The sequence below is a fragment of the Pogoniulus pusillus genome, chromosome 14 (genome assembly GCF_015220805.1).
Source record: "Pogoniulus pusillus isolate bPogPus1 chromosome 14, bPogPus1.pri, whole genome shotgun sequence".
In the NCBI taxonomy this organism is placed as follows: Eukaryota; Metazoa; Chordata; class Aves; order Piciformes; family Lybiidae; genus Pogoniulus; species Pogoniulus pusillus.
In genome coordinates, this window is record NC_087277.1 from 17,235,484 (window position 1) to 17,253,060 (window position 17,577).

General features: G+C 46.8%; 1 protein-coding gene and 1 long non-coding RNA gene across 4 annotated transcripts in view; one reads left to right on the top strand and one right to left on the bottom strand.

Moving 5' to 3' along the window:
* The window catches only part of SLC45A4 (solute carrier family 45 member 4), an 89,191-nt gene extending 75,536 nt beyond the window's left edge, over positions 1 to 13,655 (bottom strand). Inside the window, exon 1 of one of the 2 annotated variants that reach the window (XM_064154385.1) lies at positions 13,581 to 13,655. The gene's annotated coding sequence lies outside the window, so the exon portion shown is untranslated. Of the gene's footprint in view, positions 1 to 12,958; positions 13,036 to 13,580 lie in introns of those variants that run through there. The other variant, XM_064154386.1, reaches the window with a different exon arrangement.
* Positions 13,436 to 17,329, top strand: LOC135181313 (uncharacterized). 2 transcript variants are annotated; one of them, XR_010304822.1, is made up of 4 exons: positions 13,436 to 13,516; positions 13,598 to 13,843; positions 16,604 to 16,839; positions 16,935 to 17,329. It is a non-coding gene; the product is annotated as an uncharacterized LOC135181313 (long non-coding RNA). The 2 variants fall into 2 exon arrangements; XR_010304821.1 differs by lacking the exon at positions 16,935 to 17,329 and having other exon boundaries at positions 16,604 to 16,913.
* The last annotated feature ends 248 nt before the right edge of the window (positions 17,330 to 17,577 follow it).

The following is a 17,577-nucleotide window of genomic DNA, read 5'->3' on the forward strand; positions in this document are numbered from 1 at the left end:
TCCTATGGGTCTGTGCCTTTCTGTTGACTGCAAACTTAGACAAGAAGTTTTCTTGTGGTTTAAGAAGATACAAAGTCTCTTCACCAAGTGAATTTACTCACATCAAATACCACAAAATCCACTTGAAAGTCTTTGGAGTCCTCAATATTTCCAGGGCTTGCATTTGCCTCTGACCCTCTGTCTGAATTATGCTCCTGAAGCCATCCCCCTGAAAACCTGGAGCCACTCAGACCTTTGCTTTTGATCTGCACGTGACTAAAGATCCACAGCTGGTTGTAGCAGACCTCTGGCAACTGTGCTCTTAATGGCAGGAAGAAGGTGAAGCCATTCAGGTGATCCATGGCCATTTCCAACTGAGTTCACAAAATATCATTAGAACCACAAAAAACTTTAAAAAGATATAACACATTGCAGGGACAGATGTCTCACCACCTACCTCAGTGGTGGGCTCTGTGATACACCTTTTTTTAGGCTGGAAATCATATGCAGGTTCAGAAATTCCCAGTATTTTCAGAGTGCAAGATAGTTTCTCTATGTGTATGTGCTCCATTCACTGACTTTACTTTCTCTCTAATGACCTCTGAGTATCTCTTGTCTCATGGAATTAAGTGTTGTTTGCTTGTTCACAGTTTCCTTTCCTTCCGTTATCCAGCAAAGAAAGTTTGCTTAAGTGGCTTTTGTGAACTCTTTCAAGATCCCCAAAAGGATGATACAGGAAACAGAGAGTTTCCTTTCTATACAAACTTCTAGGGTGTTCCCATAATAGCCTGAAATTTATCTGCACTCAACAGCCTGCAATTGGACAAAAAAAATAATGAACTGTCAAGGGATCAGACAGAACACAATTAACATAACAGAGAGAGGGGCGCTTGTAATCAAAAAGAAGACTCCACTTCCATAGCACCTTTTATCCTATGTTGCCAAACACTTTTCTTTCTGTGTTTCCAATTACTTTTCAAGCTGGCCATGCTTTAAGCATTCAGCCTGAAATTTTCCATTAATTGCTCCCTGTCTTAAGTCGAATACTTTTTTTTTTTTTTGAGAGATGTGAAGTTACACACAAAACCCCAAACCCTCTTAAAAAATTGCAGTCATTTCACTGAGATTAAGGCTAAAACATTAGTTTTATGAATGTTTAGGCTTTCTCCCTCTTTATTTCGAAGAGCACTTTTGCACCAGAGGAGGCTGGAACACAAATGAGATACTCAGCATAGAAGCAATGCTGGGAATCAGAGTCTGTTGCTGTCTCTGTGAAAAAGCATCTGGATTATCTGGATTTGTTCAAATAGTAAAGCACAGACAAACCTCCACTTGAAAGTGCTAGAGGGAGGCTTGCACCTTGGTTTTGATGCCTGCTGACTGCCATGCCTGTAGTTTCTGCAGCCCCCCCCTCCACTAAAAGCAGCCCCTGTAAGCAGAACATCTGGACAGGGCAATGACAAAATGGATTCTCGTCTTTGATGATTTCACCCTGGGTGACCTGGCACAGTGGGTGAGATCTGGGAGGATTGTAGTACTGGGAGGGAGGGCAGGGCCTGTGTTGAAAGCTGACAAGGTAGAAATGTGAGTCATTAAAAGTCAAAGACCAAACTGTAAAGAAACAATTACTTACATATTTAAAAAAAAGGAATAAATCAGATCTGGAAGGCAACTTTGCCTCGTGGTTGACACTCCCTACAAAAGCACCATGTTATTCCAGAAGTCTCCCATGAGATGAATAAACCTTGCCAGGAATAATCAGAGATCTGGAATTGTGTAATTGCTCAACTAAACGCAGGCAGAGAACAGATAGGGAACCTGTGCTTTGCTTTTCCTGCCCACTTCCTTGAGTTCAGGGCTGTGCAGTGCTCAGAGTGCTGTTGGCTTATATTGGCCGAAGCAGTGAGGACATCAGGAAAAAAAAAGGAAAAAGCTTCTTTGCAACAGCTTCACAGTATCTGTTGGTTTTAACTCCATTCATAAAAGCAGTTAGCTGTGCCGTGGTACGCTCAGCACACTCGGTCTGTGAGCAGCAGAGAGCTCTTGACTTGCTCCGAGCCGAGCGCCGGCAGATTTCATACCCTCCCAGCACTAATCCAGCGATAAAAAAATGGCTTTAAGCCACTTCAGACTCTAGTGCTCCCATTAGTGTTCTCCAGTTACAGAGATCAAAGGGCTACAAAGGGCAGTGCAAGCAAGGGGAAGCAGGAGATGCAGGCAGCAGTTTTCTCTCTCTCCTAGAGGGCCTTGCTCCATTTTCTCAAGCAGCAGAGACCAAGTTTGGGAAGCAAATGTCACAGCAGCATGGCTTGGATGATTTGACGCTTCCACGTCCTAGGAATCCTGTCACTGCATTGGGCAGTCTTAACAGCAGGGCTGTGGTGCCTTTATTTTGTGATAATTCACATCAGATACTTAAATCTGCTGGTGCCTGCAATGGCCAGTCCCAGTGCAGAACTACCTAGTTCTGCATGGCCACAGGCATGAGCTGGTGGGAAAATTGTTAGGGTAGCAGCAATTAGCACAGCAGTATTTTTTATTAATTTCCTAAAACAGCTTGGGGGAGTTCTCTTTTTTATCAATCAGGAAAAATAGTTGTCACCTTTCAAATCAAAAGTTTTGTGTTTACTAAGAAAGGGCTGTCTTTAGCCATGAAAGCCTACATTTTATTCAAGCCAAAAATTTCTTGTGAAACAGTTACTAATTAAAATATGCTCTGAGGAAAAGTAAAGAGGTTCTGCTCTGAAACCTCAAAACTAAGGAGGATAGCTGGTCACATATTTGGAAGGGCTGGAACACAGAGTGTGGTGGACCTCTGGTATGCTTGCCTTGCAGGAGGGAAAGCTACTAGGGATTTAATCAGTCCCCAGAAGTATTTGTGGCAGAAGAAGGTTCCAGGTGCCACCTGTGCCAAGAAGGTGTCACTGCCTAATCTACTCTGCAAAGTGCTTACAAGAGCTCTTTGCTGGAGATGGAATCAAGAGATGTGCCCACTGGAATTAAGGATCAGAGGTTAATAAGCTATAGAAACATCCTACTGAGGAAGTCATCCTGTGGATTCTTATGTGACAGCTTGAGGGCATTGTCATCAGATGTTTTAGGTGTCCGGCTAAGCTGCTCACCACGTTGTCGTGGAGATAACCTGCTTTTGTGATGACTGCAGAGGGAGGCCAGGGCTCCTACCTCAGGTACCCAAACCTCAGGGCTGTGAATACCTCCCAGGTGCCTGCTGCAGGAGTGTGCCCTACTTCTGTGTTTCTCAGTGAAAGAGCCACCTCAGTTCTCTGAAAAGAAGCAAAACAAGGACAAATATGTGCACTTATACCAGTCTGATTTCATTTGCAGCCAAATTCTGCTAAACTTTGGGTGTCTATTTAAAACTTTAAAAAAATTTCCTCCCCAGTGGCCTGTTTCTGTGCTGGGGCACATTTTGCTTTATTGTTGTTTGTTTGGTTTGGTTTGCTTTGCTTTGCTTTGTTTCTTTTAATAACAGTTCTGTGGTTGTTTCACAGTCCACCTGATGATAGACTCATCACTCTTGACACAACAGGACACTGAGCTGAGCAGTCTACATGCAGACACTGTTACGGGAGGTTTTGGAGCTTGCCTTGTGTTGAGGAGGGAGGGCAGGAGACTGTGACAGAGTCTCCTTGGCTGCCACACTACGGCTCAGCTTTTTACTGGTGGCTGTGGAAAATGTATTGGCAGGCCTTGTTTCTAAGGAAGGTCACCATTTCGAAGCTGTAAGAGCACACAGCCTTTTCCTTCTTGCAGGCAGAATACATGCCAGCTTTGCTTGTCCTCTCTTCAGATGTCACCAGATCGCTGTCACATGAGCACTGTGGGTGGGGAAGTGCCCTGGCTGCTCTGAGCACAGTGCCAATGGCTGCTCAACCTGTTTTCTTGCACAGTAAATCTATGAATACACCCTGACGATTACTCGAGGTGCAATCTAAACCCACTCTTCAGAGACATGGCTCCTGGCTGAACTCTCCTTTTCTCTTGCAAAGGCTGAGCAAAGGAGTTTGATTCAAGCAGTCATCAAGACAGAGTTACCTTATGTAGCAGCGTTCAGGAAAATGCATGATGCTGCATCTCTGTTGAGGGTACCAACTTCCTTAGCTGTGCTTCTGCATCACTCTTGTGAGACCTCACCTGGAGTACTGCATTCAGCTCCGGGCCTCCCAGTGTAAGAAAGACATGGACTTGCTAGCATGGATCCAGAGGAGGGCCATGAAGATGATCAGAGGGCTGGAACACTTGTCCTACAAGGACCCAAGAGACTTGGGGTTGTTCATCCTGGAGAAGAGAAGGCTCCAAAGAGGCCATTTAACAGTCGTCAAGTGCTTAAAGAAGGAAGCTGGACATGGACTTTTTAAAGGGCATGTAGTGATAGGACAAGGGGTGATGGCCTTGAACTGAAAGAGGGTGGATTTAATTACCTATCAGGAAGAAATTCTTCACTGTGAGGGTGGAGAGGCACTGGAATATGTTGTCCAGAGAATTTATGGGTGCCCTGTCCCTGGACGTGTTCAAGGCTGGACTGGATGGGGCTTTGAGCAACCTGATCTAGTTGAAGATTTCCCTGTTAACTGCAGGGGAATTGAACCAGATGTCCTTTAAGCTGCCTTCCAAAACAACCCATTCTGTGATTCTGTGTTCCTAGTATTTGTTTGGCGGTCAGAACAGCTGAGTGGGGACCATTTGGATGCACAGAAATTACATTTTCCCCACACAGAAGGCAGAGCTGATTCTTTTAGGACATGTAGGGCCTGAGATTGGCCTACATTGAGCCCTATCTCTGGGCAGTTTAATCTTGGCAGCCAGAAATTTATGTGGATTTACACTTCCATATGCAACTGTTTGATAATCATGTTGCCATGGCTACATTTGAATCTCGCAATAAATGTGTAATTTCACACATTTACATCAAAAGGAACTCCAGGACATACAACTGTGTAACACAGCAAGTTGATTTCTCTCCATAAGCACTTTCCATTTTTAACACCATACTATTGTACTCACTGGGGCTTTTTTTCCAGGGGGAGTGAGAGATATAGGGCAGCTTTAACAGCCTGGAGGCCAGGTTGTTGAAGTCCTGTCTACTGTAGGGCTTCTTTAAAGCTGGCATCAGGGTAGTTGCCCTGCTGGGGTCTAAGCAGCCATTTCCAGGCCAACACTAGTTAAATAGCCACAGCTGCTGCCAGTGTGCCTAGACACTGCAGTGTACCAAGACTTTTTGCAATTCAAAAAAGGCAAAGTTGAACGCAAGGTCCTGGTGTGCCTGAAATTCAGGAAGAAGGACTGAGATAAGAGTGTAGCATGAAGCTCTGCTCAGGGATAGGATGCTCTCCTCTCTTCCCAGTTTGGTTTCTTCAGCCCCTTTTCAGCCCAGTCCTCTCACGTCTTCCTCCCTGGCTCCTTGTCTTCTCTGTTCCACCCTCTGCCATTGGGAATTGCTCTCTATCTCACCAGGCACCTTGTCCTTGTCCCAGTCTCTTTGCCCCATCACTCTCAGGCTACCTTCCCATCTGTCCCTCAGGTACTGTCTCCCAAGTGCTCTCCTTCTGACAGCCTCTTGTCCTACAGACACATTCTCTTAACCCCATGGGTAACTCTTGCCCTTAGTCCATGCCTCCTTCTCTGACTCTGGCAGTAGTCAGTGGGCAGGTAGGGGTAATAATAGAGAGGGGCTGATGGCAGGGGTAGCAGAGAAGAGGCTGTGCCAACTTCAAGCAGAAGCACCTGAATGCAGTGGTGAATGGTAGAGATGCAGTCACTGAGTGTCAGATCCAGAGAGAAATTTGCATTTGGACTCTATCCCTGCTGATTTAAACAGATTTTTCAGGAACTCAAGACTTAGACAGTTCTGCCTTTTTTTCTTTTTTCTTCCTTTTCCTATAGCAACAGCATCTGGAACAGTGTCAGCACCAAGGCAGAGCTGCAGTTGGGCTCCTCCTTGCTCAGAAGCACAGAGGTGCTGGTGGATCTATAGCAGTATCAGAATATAGGCAAAGCAAATGTTTCATTTCATTATACGAATTTACTGTTGTGTAGAGAAGAAATTTGCCTGAGACAAGGACCCAGTACTGACAATTTCGATGAGAAACTGGAAAAAGTAAAAAAAAAAGGAAAAGCTTAAGAGGTTGTTTTTTTTTTTCACAGTTGTTTATACAATTGGAAAAGTTAAGTAAGCCTAATTATTGAGGCTACTCGTCTTAATGAGTCACCACCTTGCTGTTATTTTTCCTGGTTTCTCTTGCCATAGGACAAGAAGCAGCAGCTGGGCTAGTTTGTGCTACTCAGCAGACCCTTAAATTTGTTATTCCAAGGTTGAGACATAGGAAAATACACAGACTCAGGTAAACAGAGGAACACAGGGAAGGAAAGAGGTGTATGTCAGTGTGTTGTGTGGCAATATGAGCATTATACTGGGGACAAAATAGGTTTCTATCAGGGACTTGAGAGAATTTTGTGGGGGTGGGTTTGTGATGCTTCTGAGGAGCCCTTCCAGAGATGTGGTAGAAGGTATGAGGAAGTTGAACACACAGATTGCTATTGTGGGATAGTTGTTGTTGGAAATGACCATAGTGAGAGAGCTTTCAGAGTGAAGATTTGGAGGTGTTCAAGAAAAGACTGAATGAGGCACTTAGTGTGATGGTCTAGTTGATTGGCTAGGGCTGGGTGATAGGTTGGACTGGATGATCTTGTGGGTCTCTTCCAGCCTGGTTGATCCTATGATTCTGCAATTCTATGATCTTACCTGGGATGACTTTTTTGTACTGGTCTTTCCTTGCTGAGAGGCAAAACAAGGCTGCAGGATAACCTGAGATCTCACTGGAGAAGAGTATGCTTGCCTATACATTAGAGCGTGCACCAGCTCAGATCTGCTGTTCAGAGCAGGCAGCACCACGAGTCAGTGGGGTGGAGGCAGGAACATGCTAATCCTCAGTGTTTCATTGATTAGTTTCAATTGATCGGTTGTGTAGAAACAAAACAAACGAAGTTTCCAGTCTCTCGGATGTTGCAAAGGGTGTCAGGTTTGCTTGCAGCAAGTTCATCTTTTTCAGCCAATTGTGCACTTTCAGTTCCCTCTCCAGGACAACAGAGAAAAGTCTTTTTTGAGATGGACAGCTGACCTCAGAAACAAAACGAAAGATTTGCTAGAAGAATGGATTGTCAGACAGGTTTTCTTTCCCTCTCAAATACATAAAAGGGCATCTACTAAAACTGCCACAAGAGCAAGCACAAAGGAGTATGCACAGAAGTGAGCTGCCCCAGGAGTGTGAATGTTGTTTTGGGTTCAAATGCAGGTTCCCAGAGACTCTTATAAATTTGGTAGACCCAATGACAATTTATAGAATTTATAGAGTTTATAGAGTGCCCTCCCCTCCTCCCCCTCCTTTCCCCAAAAGACAGGGAGAGAGATAAAAGGTAGGGACACCCCAATAAATCAATCTCACTCGATTTGGAAGTTAAAAAAGGAAAAGTTTAACAATAACTTAGAAAAAGGGATTGGAGGTAGGGGAGTTTACAAAGGATAAGGAAGGGAAAACAGCAAAATACAAAACAGGGATGGATACAACCCGAGTAGTGTGATGGTGTCTCTGCCTCGTGGCTGGTATGCAGTATCAGTGTGTGTGTGCGGTCATGAACGCAGGTAGGGAGAAAGAGGGCGAAAAGAGGAAGAGACAGGAGAACTCCTGTCTTTTATACCACAGGAAGTGGGGGGAGTGGGCTAACCATCACCTGGAGTGTGGCCCACCCCTGAGGAGGGGCCAAGACCCCTAGGGTCAGGTTCAGGGTCACTCCCCCAGGAGTGTTAACCCTATACAAATGTCATCCTGGAGCTTTTGTGTTTCCTCCACTGTAGTCTTTCCCTGTTAGTTTTTTTGCACAGACTTTTGTCTTCCAGTCTGCCAACCTATGCACCTTGGTTTCAAAAGCCTGGGTGCAGAGGGAAACCCTCACCTTTCTGTCTCTGGCATGGGTAAAATGTGCCTCTCCTTTTCACAGCTGCTAGAATCTAGCCTTTCCTGATCAATTATCTGTTTCCTATTATTTCCCAGAACATGGATGCTGAATTCCACCAAGGCTCTAGAGGGAGATTAGCATAGACTTGCCTTGGCCATGGATGACCTTCATTCATTGCCCCTAGAGGATCAAGGAGGAGAAGGAAGAGGAGGGTGAGTTACAGTTAAAGCCTGTTCTTGGGTCTCTCTTCAGCCAGTAAAGAAGGAGCCGTGTGCCTGAATGAACTCAAAAGACACCATGGCGTGAGGCACATCACATCCAAGCAGGACATGGTGGCCTCTTCCCAAGTGTCTGAACTACCACACGCTCCGGCCATGCTCCAGCAGACAGCACAGCCGAGGGCAGGGCTGCTGCCAAGGGGCTGAGCTCCCCCCTGGAGAACTGGAAGACGGCAAAAATACAGGTTGTGAATGCTGTCTGGAGCGAGTGACCTGGATGTGTCTGTCCAGACTTCACACAAAGAGGCAACATGGTGCCAGCTCCGTTGCTCAGAGGGCTTTGTGCTGGAGGCCTAAGCGGATACTGTACAACGTGTAGAGAGCCACAGCTCTTGCCCAGCCTCAGAAGAGGCCACTGTTCTCCTCAGTCCCCAGTGCAGCTCTGCAAACCCATCTGCACAATAGACTTGTCAAGATGGATGCCAAGAGCATCCAGCTTCTCTGCCATTACTGCCAAAGTTTCCTCTGCAGACTTAATGCAGCTCACTATGGGGGAAATTCAGATGCTTAGGATGTTCAGATGAGAGCTGTGTAATATATTAACAGTTGTAAGTATTTTTTAGCTCTTGAGGCCTCTTAATTTTTGGACGTAAGCATGCCCAACCCACCTTGTGCAGCACTACTGCTGTGGTTTTCATAGCTTGCTAAAACTGTCTCTTCCTTTGTGTGTTTATCATTGTTTTCTCTGCTGGCTTGTGCATGTGAGAATTGTTATCCAGAACTCCTTCTCCTCCCTTCCAAAGCACAAGAAAACCTCTGGCAATGACAAAGTGAGAGGAACTTGGCTCATCCTCTCCCTCATCTAACTGGTATTTGCTTGATGTTTATGAACAAAGGAATCAAGCACAGGAGTCTCCATCTGATGACACTTCCATGATCCCATCTAGAAGCTGCTCATGTGCCTGACAATTAGCTAAAAATTATCTCAAATACCCTGAAATAGGTCTGATGGGATAAGTAAAGAAGACCTAGAAGGTTACTCAGCCTCCAGCATTGCACAGGGTCGGGACTAATCCACTTTTGTATGACTATGGGATTTGCTTCCTCTTTCCTTTGTAAAACTGTGTGAAGAAACAGGTTTTTTTAGCCATTTGCTATTTCTGAGCATTATTTCATATGTCTTGTTGAAAATGAAAGAAAATAATTTCTGGGTTTTTTTTTTTTTATTTTGACTGTGGCTCAAGTTTTATATCCTTTTTTTTTTTTTTTAGGTAAAATTAAAGGACTTTTCAGGGTGACTGAATCTGGTCAAGGAAGGACTTGAATATTTGTTTTCTACTGAATGAAACAACGTGGGAATTTTTTGTTAGATTCCGTGGAATAAGTACAACTTTTCCGCTGTCTTTCAAATCAGAGCAGCGTACGGAGTACCAAGGGGCAGACTAGTGAGAGAGGCAGCTTTGAGTTTGCTTCCCTCTCCCTCCTGCATACAGAAATGAAAGACCTGATGAGACTGCAAGCTCGGATCAAAAAAGAGTGGCTGCCAAGGAGCAGAGCAGCTCCCCTAGACACATGTATCTGGCTCTTCCACGTAGGAAGAGAGAGACTGTGACCATTTAATTCTCTTAGGAGCAAATAGGACAAGTTCATCACTCACAATTAACCAAGAAGTACAATTAATGTATCTGATGATGCATCCTCACTGCCCTGAGCACAGTGAAATGCAATAACCTGGGCCAAATACTGCCTTTAAAAGTGCCTATTTTCACAGTAGCTCAAACCCTGTGTCAGAGTGGGCACAGGCTACATTGGACCAGAAGTATCTAAGATGTCACCCCTGGCTTTACAGACACTATCCATTTTCCCTCCTCATCTCTTTCTTACTACCAAGAACTTAATTGATTTATCAAAATTTCATGGACATCAATGAAGGATCCACACTACTTCTGCTGTACAACCCACTGCATGCAAACTGGGAAGAGAAGAGGAAGAACATGTTATTAGACCTCAGGTTTCTATAGAAAGGTGAGATCTTGTCAGATTTCTGCAGAACTGGTCACGTGGAATGGTTTAGTGCTGGATTTTGTGTCCATGGGGATACACTGCTCAGACTGTGCTCGCTAGCACAGAGAGATTAAGTGGTGAGAGCACTCCCACCCCTTACAATTAGAAAAAAAAACAAGCTGGCATGAGATGGTAAATGCTGTTGTGTGGTGTTCAAGGAAAACTTGTTTGCGTGGGATGTGCTGGAAAAATTGCTCAAGAGCAGTGCATTCTCATAAAAAATGATCTGGCTGCTGTTCAGGTCAGTTTTTGTGCTGGAGCTGCTGGTTATGTGGTTGCTTCAGCATATGCATGCAGCTGCTGTCAAGGTGTTTGCTTTGTGTGCAATCTAATCCCCTTGCTCTGGGGTGTTGGAGGTGTTTGCTGTTGCCTAGTTTAGGGTCTGGATCCATCTTCTGACAGCAGCTTGCTCTGACACACAACAAAACAGCAGAGAAACCCTGTGGATGTTAGTACAGGAGAACATCTCAGCTAAGATCAGTTTGCTAATGGGAGCTGGTGGCTTCATAGCAGTAAGGTGGAAGGGGTAAAATGCTAAACCAAGTTCAACAGCAGATTATAACTAGGTTTCCAATCCCTGCCAAGCAAAGCAGTGACCATACTGCAAAGCTGGATAAAGAGACTCCTGGAGACCTAGATCATGAGTCAGCATTAGGTGCTGGAGGAAATAAACAACAAGAATGCTCAGTTGTTGTCTAAAGCCTACTAGCAACCCCTGCTTGACAAACTATCAACAGGCTGGCATGCTTCACTCTATCTCCTTAGGTGAAGGCTGGAGAAAAAAGACAGATGGAGGATCTCCTGAAAGCCAGAGAACTGTAAGCCGTCTCTCCTGCACCCTTTTTGCTCTCCTACCACCAGATTCCCAGCTCTGAGAACAGCAATGTTGTTCTGTGCTTGGCTCCTGTAATCTCTTCAAGGCTAGAAACATCAGCACAACTGCCACCAATGCCTGCAGCACTCAGTCTCTGTGGTTTCACAGGGGAAGGTTTAATAGGCATGTTTTAATATGGTTGCTCAGTACAGAGGACCCTTTGTCCTTAAAGCATTAAACACAATAATACAGACCATAAATTTAGTGCAAAAACTGTAGTGAAATAAAATGAAGTGGCAATCCATGGCAGACTGCTGCTTCTACAGAGGGAGAAGCATCCTTACGTTGCTGAGTAGTTTGGTTGCAATTGTTCCAGAAGCAGCCACTGGGAATTAGAGCAAAGTTATGCAGGAGGAAGGTTGTACTTAATGTTCCTTGTGCTACTGTTTTTAAACGATTTGCAGTGGCTGTTCTCTTCCTTATGGAAGGAGAGGTGCAATAGAATTTGCAATGGGAAATTTAATAGAGAAGTGGAGAAGAAGCAAATGTCCCTTTTCTTGGTAGCACAAAAAATCTGTTGTTTGTGGCTTTGTGCTCTGGTGAGTACAGAGTGATGAGTTAGTGTAGGGAGCATTCCCTGCCACCAATGTATAGGTCCTTACATACCCTTGCCCCCGCCATGCCCTAGGAACTGTCCCAGCACACACCAAGGCCATCTCTCCCTTACAATTCCTGGATGCCTCTTCTCCAGGAGGATTTGCTGCTGTTTGCCATCCTTTCCAGTCTCCATCCTGTCCAAATCAACTCCTTGGCATTTTCACGATGTCAACCCATCTGGTGTTGCACATTGACTCACACCTCGCATCCTTGCTGTGTCCACCCATGGTAGCACTGGTCCCTTGGTTGCACTGGGCAGTCAACAGCAGCTTTTGAGAAGCCCAAGAGATGCCCAAGCCTGTGAGCACTGAAAGCAGCAGGATCATCATGTAAACCCGGCCAGGGCTCTCTCTCCTTTTAAAAGCACAGCACAGTGTAACACTCATTAACCTACCTACTGTAATACAATGGGTGCAAAGTCAGACTCGTGGTACAAGGAGCATTTCACACCTCCCCCCAAGCACAGACACACACACACAAAACCAGGGCATAAAAACCCTCCCCTGGGACTGAGACATTTTGATTGCACAAATAGCGTTTCTGGAAATCCCTGGCACTCAGATGGCAGAAAAGGCATCTGGTTTCAGTGGTGCCCATCACCGTGGTGTCTGGGCTTTGCAAAACAGGACCTGTCTTTGAAAATATTTATTATGATTATGCTCATGATTATTATTCATTAAGATAAGATGAGCCCTGTAAGCTAAGGTCTCACCTCTCCTGACTACATCAGAAGGTAAAATAGACTGAACCATGTTCCCCTGCCCTGAGATTGTTCTACCATTTCAAAATACCAGCCTGGTCTGGTAATTCTGCATCCTAACCAAACTCCCAGGCTGCCTCTTTTAGCTGACAGCCAACATCCTCATCCCAAATTAACCCGACCAAAATGAGCTGCAGCAGAATTCCCGTAATTGCGCTTCTTACTCCAAGCAGCACAGTTTGCAAAGGGGACGTTTCCTGCAGTAGCCAGACCTGCAGTATTCGTTACTCTTAAGACAGTGGTTGCTGCAGTATCTTTATTCTCACATACCACCTTTAATCTCATCCTGCCTTTAGCAGCACCTACCAGCTACAGCCATCCTACAAAATGCCTTCTTTCCGTCCTTTCTCAGGCAAGCAAGACAAGAAGCTCCAGTAAGAGCCAGCAGAGCAGGGTTGTTTTTTTTATCAGCAGTCACCCGGTAAGAGCTGCATCCCCCCTTGGAGACAGACATGCAACTTCCACCTGCACTGGCAGGCGTGGAGCACTCACGTTGGCGGCAGCGCAGATCCCTTTGAACAGCTTAGCTGCGATTCATTTTTAACCCCGGCCAGCGGATCTAAGCTGCTGTCCCCAGGGATGGAACTGGAACGGAGGTGCCTGCGTGACACCGAGGCATCCAGACGCCGGCTTGCCAGCTGACATGTCAAATCAACGTCGCAGTTAGCAAATACATCAACAAACCAAGCCACCGAGCGAGTAGCCCACACATCGGTGGGACCAGCTCGCTCCGTGGCTTGTGGGGTCCCTGCTACCCAGGCAGGCAGCTCATGCCCCTGCGGCTGCTCTTGGCTTTGTGCAGCCCCGACCAATTCAGTGTTGCTAGCTGGCGTTTTCTGCCCGTGTTTAAAATAGCATCAGGAACGTTCCCTGTTGATTTCCCCAGCAGTGCTTGCTGAGCCGTGCCGGGTACCACTGCTCCTGCAACCTGCCTCCGTGCAGCATGTTAAAAACATTTCTTTGCTTTCTCCCTCCAAGGGAGGTAGATGGAGGGGGGAAAGAAGCCCTGCAGACGTTTCTCACTCATCTACCAGCAAATCCCAACCTGAGGTAATTCTGCCATGGCTGAAAGCAGAGGATGTTCGCAGTGCGTGAAGCTGATTTGCTGACTTACCCTTCATCTCTCTCAAGAATGCCAGGTGAAGAAGCCAGCCTCTCGCTCAAGAAATAACCCACAAGAAGCCCGGCAGCAGTCACTGCAGAGCTTGCTCAGAAGTTCACTCCCTCTGCCACAGTGTATGCAGCTTGCCAGGTATAGCCTGGATGAGAACACCTCGTGCTTTTCCCGAGATTAATGAGATCAGCACATATTCAAGCAAGGAAAAAAAATACCACCAAGAATCCTTCCTAATATATGTGATGGTTTATGACCCAGAGGTAAAGTGCTGGTCTGCATGTTCCTCTGCTTTACAACTCAGGATTCTGTGGGGCAAATTTCAGAGGGAGAAGTTTCTCTACTGCCTTTGGTGACATTAGATGCATGTTAAAAAGAAAGCAAATGGTGTATCCACGGGGTAGGCAGGAACCCCATCCTCAGTGGCATGAGATGGAGGGCACATGAAGGGTACCATTACGAGCAGCAGAGATGCCTTGATAAGATGCGTGCTGATGCTTTCTGACTCAGGCCAGTACCTTGCTGTCAGAGACTCTGCATGGTCTGAGCAGATCCTGATTCTGCTGGTCCTGTTTTTTCTGAGCAGGGTTGTTCAGATTAAGCTCTCTTCCAGCTGGCTGCTTCATGACTCCCCAGGTAGACAAAATGCCTTTCTGCTGCCAGGTCCTTCTCATCAGGCATTTCTCAAGCCTCATCACTTGCCTGTCAGGGAGGGGGACTGTCACTGTGCTGAAGTCCTGAAGTGACAGGAGGTGCAGGGAAAGGGCATAAGCTACTCAGAGGACTCAGATGGGCTGAAACCTTTTAGTGGAAGGGAGTCAAACAACATCACCTGCCTCTAGGATATCTGTCCTTGTGCTTAGGGGTTCTTGTACTCTAGTGCAAGAGAATTTGGCATAACCAGGAGTTTTAATACCTGCCTTGGCCTTAGCTAATGGCTGGGAATCTGTGTGGCACAGAGACATGGCATTTTCCTTTACTCTTGTCTAGGTTAAAAGTGACTGTGTTGGCAGAAAAAGGGAAAAAAAGTTAGATGATTTGCTTATGATCATGCCCTCAGCTTGTGAGGCTGAGAACCCATCTCAGCTCTCTGAGTCTGCTCATGGCTTTAGATAGGGCAAACCTCCTGTCTTTCCCTCTTCTGAAACCCATGGCTAGAAGTCACCTAGGTCCTGACTTCTGCTATGGACTCTCTACATAACCTTGGGTGTGTCTCTGCATCTCCCCAGTCTGCTCATCTGCACAAAGCTCCTGTGCAGCTCATCCACATAGGGAGCAGGTTCCCTGCCTCCTACGCTTGTCCTCGTTCCCTACTGACAGCTGAGACTGGAACGTGGGATTTGATGTGGCTGAGACAGCCGTGTGAATAGGCTTGGTACGGCAGGCTGGGGGGAAGGCCTGGCTCGCTCTGTGTGGCACTTCAGCAGGATGCAGTGTGGCATTGTGCTGTGCTCCCCTGGAACCATCCTGAGGGCCAGGTTTATTCTGCAGCAGCAGGGCTCATGGCTGACTGCCAGCAGGATCCCAGGGGAGGGATTTTGCCACCTGCGCTCGAGGCCTGGCAGAGCCTCAGGCAGCCTGTTGCTTGTTGGAGCAAACTGGTTCAAGCTGTTGGATGTGCAGGACTCCCCACTGGTGGGGAGAGAGCCAGGGATTGAAGCAACCATGTAAGGCCAGAGAAGTTGCAGGAGAAAGCCCATTCAAGAGCAAGACTTGCAGGATTCCTAGGCTGGGCATCTGGTCCCTTGGACCCAGTGACCCCTGAAGTCATGCAGAGAAGCAGTCCTGCGCTTGGCGGGGTGTGGGCAGTAGGAATGGTGGATCTATCACCTCTGCAGACCTGCCTCTGCCCTCGACCCGCAAGGCAGACATGGGCATGTTTGGAAGCTACACACAAGACTGAACTAACCTACCTCAGATAGGCACTTGGATTAATTAGTCAATACATGTTAAGTGCTGCAATGATTTAAAGCTCTGCTTAACTGTTAAGTAACTCAATCATCGGTGGCTGCGTGGGTTGCCTGAGGCAGATAGTGGATGAATCAGCCGGTCTCTGGCAAGTGCAAGGCAAGGAAGGAGGAAACTTTCCAAGGCTGGGTGACAGGATGATGGGTTGGTTAGGGGGCATCAGCAATAAGTGAGGTCACTGGGACTGGCAGCGTTTAGAAAATGCTGCAGGATAGCTAAGATCCTGTGCAGAGCAGCCTGCTCTGAGGGAAACAAGGCTCTGCTACCCTGCAGAGAGGAAGGCAGTGCCATCGGAGCGGAAAAAGCTTGGAAAAACACGAGGCACTTCTTCGAGCTCTTCAGGCTTGTCATGGTTAAGGCACTCTTAAAAAGGTGGGTTTTGGGCTGAACTGAAATACTTATGGGGATGTGAGACTGATTTAGGTGAAATGGGGAGCACTTGCAAGCCATGGGCTCACCTGTTCTCCCTGTAGGGACCGGCCCTGTGTTATAGGTTTGGGTGGACCATGAAACCACCGCTGAGGAACCAGCTTGCATTCTGCAGCTCAGTTCTCCAGGTAGCAATGCAAGCTGGGAGGTGAAGGGCTACCAGGGGGGACATCAGTGCAGTACAGTCCATCCACCAGCCTGAGACATCTCTTTTCTTGCCACAACGCAGCATGTCCTATCATTCAGGGGTGGGTTTCAGATCCATACCCATCGCCTCCAAGGAGCCTGGACAAGTTGCCTGGGTCTCAGATTAGATCTGCTTTAATACTGAAGAAGCTGGTATCACAAGAAGACAGCCCACTGTCCCAGCACCAGCTGCGGGGCTTAGCACAGGTTTCTAAGGTCCCCCCCCCCCCCCCCCCCCCCCCACCTCAGCCATCGCCCACATCCTTACAGCCTGCTTTAATCCTCTTTTAATTAAATGCAGAGGGGTGATGATGGTATCAGAAAGGTGGGAGGGGGGTGGCCTGCGGTGGTTTGGGCTTGGTATGTGTGCCAGCCAGCTGGGTTTGTTATGTGCCTGTCAGATCTCACACATTAGCTTTCCCTCTCTTGCTCCTCTCTAGATTTGGCTGCAGCTCAGGCATTATTGGGATCACCCCTACAGCTCTTCCATTGCTCAGGGATCCTGTGGTGTTCCACCTGGCAGGAGCTGGTGTGTGAAAGATGTCCACAAAATTGGCAGCTGAAAGGTAAAGTGGCTTCTCTGATGGCACTGAATACTGAGGAGGATGTTCAACTTAATTTAAAAGACAGCACTGGTGAGACAGCCAGAGCAGAGATGAAATGGACATGGAGACGTGTGAGTCAAACCAAGAGTAAGGTAGGTCCATCTGGTAGGTCACTGAGGTCATGCAAGAGGCTCTTAATGGGGTTTGGATTTATTTGTGCTTGTAGGGGGTTTTCACTGCAATTCAACTACCTACTTGCCTGAGGTTTGGACTTGAGGACAAAGCTGATCCGGGCCTTGCCTCCCTCCATTATCCTCCAGCCTGGGGAGTTGCAGATTCTCAGAGCATTTGATACTCCTGGGAAGAACAAGATGCATGCTGGACCTGAATGCAATGAAAATACCTGTCTCCAGACTGAAAGCAATCTCTTGTAGAAAGGCTGAGATGCTCTGAGGACAGGTTAACTGTCTCTACCCATGGGACAGCAAGAATGTACCAGGCTTCTGGCACTACCAGGATCACCAAATATGTGTGTGCTGGGCATCACTTGAGACACTGACAGCATGTGATGTTGAGTTCTAATAAAAATAACACCCAGATATTAGCAGCCACAAGACCTGTGTGTCCATCCTGCACCCCTACTATGATTTATTTTAGAGAAACCTGTCTGGCAGAGGAAGGATGCTGGACTGACCTCTCCCAGGCTCTTCTGTTGTTTGAACGTTTGAAATCAAGGACACCAGAGCAGGAAACATAGCATGGTTCTTCTCAGCTTCTGGGGATGACCAGGCACAGCTGTCCAAAGCAGTAGTAAAGAGCAGAAGCAAAGGAGCAGACCTAAATGAGGTCAATGCTAAGAGATGCAAAGA